This window comes from Lactuca sativa, chromosome 8, assembly GCF_002870075.4.
Source record: "Lactuca sativa cultivar Salinas chromosome 8, Lsat_Salinas_v11, whole genome shotgun sequence".
Taxonomy (NCBI): domain Eukaryota; kingdom Viridiplantae; phylum Streptophyta; class Magnoliopsida; order Asterales; family Asteraceae; genus Lactuca; species Lactuca sativa.
The window spans coordinates 20740573-20743866 of NC_056630.2; positions in this window are offsets into that span (position 1 = coordinate 20740573).

Below are 3294 nucleotides of genomic sequence, written 5' to 3' on the forward strand. Positions count from 1 at the left end.
TAGATCTTGACTTCTTGGACCATTCTAATGGATAAAGTTGGAAACTTTATCCATTATTGAGATATTAAGAGCATAAAAATGTAATCTTGGGTGTTATATTCAACCCATGCATTTGTTTGATGGTCTTAAAGGTTAGAACTTTGACTTTAAGCGCTTATGGGTCATGCAAGGTCATAAAGTTGGAAACTTTATGACCCTTAGTGACATATTTGACCTAGATACGTGTTTGAACGAAGGACTTAAGGTATTAAGCCCTTAATAGAAAAGTTTGGGGATTCAGTGGGAACGCCTCGTGTAAGTGGGAGGAACGCAGCACGTTCCGGTTTGAGTCTGTGATTCTGGTTAAGGGCGTAAACGCCCCGCGTTCAAGTATGGAACGCCCCACATTCGAAGTGGTTCAACTCGGTTGACTCGTTTGACCTTGACCCTTGACCAAGTTTGACCAAAAAGGGTATTTTGGGTATTTGTGATATTATTGGGTTTTTGTCTACATCTTGTAGTCAGGAAGACTTGTAGAGCTGGTGTTGGAGCAGTGTTTTGTTCAGCTATTCGTTAGTCTATGAGGTGAGTTTTCCTCACTGTACTAACAGGGTCGAAGGCACCAATGTCGACCCTTTTGGATTGTTATCCTGGTTTATCGTATGCTCGTATGTTGTAGTGATCTATTAGATCGGTATCCTAGTAGATAGGATGATGATATGCTGAGTGATCTGTTAGATCTACATGTTATCTATTTTGGCTATATGTTTCTAGTAGCATGTGTTGATGTAGTGTGATTGGGTTGAGACTGTGTTGCCGGTCAACAAACCCAGTAATATTTATATCGATATGATATATGCCTAACAAAACCATGAAACTGAGTATCACATAATAAAACCATACGTTGTGTGTTTCAAAAAACCATAATAAAATACTATGAGAAAAACTATAACACAACTGTTTCCAAACATATCAAGAAAACTGAATCAACTACTAGGACAAAATTGAAGTTGTGGTGTGTGCGATGCCATCATCCCGAGCTCTTCCCTTTCCTAGCGGAAGTACCTGAAACCAAAACTGAAACTGTAAGCACGAAGCTTAGTGAGCTCCCCCAAACTACCACATACCATACAATACATAAAAAGCACATACTGGGCCTTGCCCACTGACTGGGACCCCGTCCCCTGCATCGGACCGAAGTCCGGACTAACTATCTGGGACCCCGTCCCCTGCATCGGACCGAAGTCCGAAAACTGACTGGGACCCCGTCCCCTACATTGGACCGAAGTCCGAAACTGACTAGGACCCCGTCCCCTACATCGGACCGAAGTCCGAAACTGACTAGGACCCCGTCCCCTGCATCGGACCGAAGTCCGGACTAACTGAACACGGCATAGCATAACATATCATCTAGCATAACACATAAATCCTGTCTGAGCCACGGAGGCGTCAAACATACTAATTACTGCATTGGACCGAAGTCCAGAAACTACTGCTAACTGAACGGGTCGGCATTGTGGCCTTAGACCCGTTCCTACTGCAAGGAAACTCACCTCGTGAACTGGCTGCTGTGTGTATGGCTCTGGAAGCTAACTGCTGCAGCTCCGGTATCTCCCCGACTACAAATCCATAAACACACTCAATCAGATGCTAATCACTGCATTGGGTAAATGACTCTTTTACCCCTGGTCAAAGTCAACCTACAGTTGATCTGACTCGCCGAGTTAGGCCGCCAACTCGCCGAGTCCCTAGTCTCACTTCTCAACCCTACTCGTGGCTACTCGTCGAGCATGGCATCGACTCGACGAGTACCCTCTTGATTCAAAAGCTCAGGCAATCTACATCCGACTCGCCGAGTCATATGAACAACTCGACGAGTTGTTCTTCGATCTAAGAAGATTGTCTTGGACTCGCCGAGTTGTATGAACAACTCGTCGAGTCCCACCATTACTGAGTCTACCCTCCGACTCACTGAGTCCATCCTACTGCTCACTGGCCTCCACTCGGAATCACTCAAAGGGTAAAGATCGGGGACTAGCGGCCTGACTCGCCGAGTCACATGCATGCAGATCCTAAAAACTTGATTCTGATCAAAACCACCGCATACAATATATAGATCTGAGTTTCTAAGGCTGATTTACCACGTAAAGTTTCCAACTTTACGTGTACACATGCATGAAAAAGGAGATAAAGGCTAAAAAGGCACTTAGAAGAAAAGATCTAGGGTTATCATGCAAAATGGCTCCATAAAGGTGATGGATCTACGGTTTTGGAACTAAAACATGGCTAGATCCGAAGGCTAATCAATCTAATGTGATCTCTCTACCAAGAACAAGCTAAGAAATGGCTAAAAGAGGCTAAATATGCTTGTTAAAGAGAAATCAATCATAGAAACAGAAGGAATTCGGTTAATACCTCAATAAACTCTGAAATGGGTGCAAGACCTTGGATCTTCTTCTTCTCCTTTGGATCTAGCCTCCTTCTTCTCTTCAAAACTTCAAGATTCACACAAGAAATGCTCACTTACTCAAGGAAACGATTAGGGTTTGCTAAATGATGCTCTGAGGGTGAAGGGGACGAGTTTGGGGGCTCATAAGGTGGTTTAAATAGGATGCAAACCCAGGGATTTAGGGTTTCTACCTGGCAGGCAGACTCGCCGAGTCCCGAATATAGACTCGCCGAGTCGCCGACTAACACGTGCTCGAAATCTCGTCCCTACTCGACGATTTGGGCCATAGACTCGTCGAGTCCCTCTCAAAAACATCTAAATAAATGCCATGGAAGCAACGTACCAGGAATGGGGCGTTACAATTCTCCCCCACTTGTCTCAGACTTCGTCCTCGAAGTCTGCTACGGCTGAATCTGCAAATAACTCCGGGTAGTGCTCTCTCATTTCCTCCTCAGTCTCCCACGTCCACTCAGACCCCTTCCGGTGCTGCCACTGCACCTTCACTAACTGAATTGCCTTGTTCCTCAAGGTCTTTGTCTTCCGGTCCAGAATCGCGACCGGCATCTCAATATAATTCAAGCTGCTATCAACCTGAATATCCTCTAGGGGAACAACTACTGACTCATCCACCAAACACTTCCTCAACTGAGACACATGGAAAGTGTTGTGGATCTGGCTAAGCTCTACTGGAAGATCCAACCGATAAGCAACCCGACCCACCTGGACCAAAACCCTAAAAGGACCAATGAACCTAGGCCCCAGCTTTCCCCTCTTCCGAAACCTGATGACACCCTTCCAGGGTGAGACCTTCAAAAGGACCATATCGCCCACCCGGAACTCCAAGTCTGAACGCCTCCTGTCGGCGT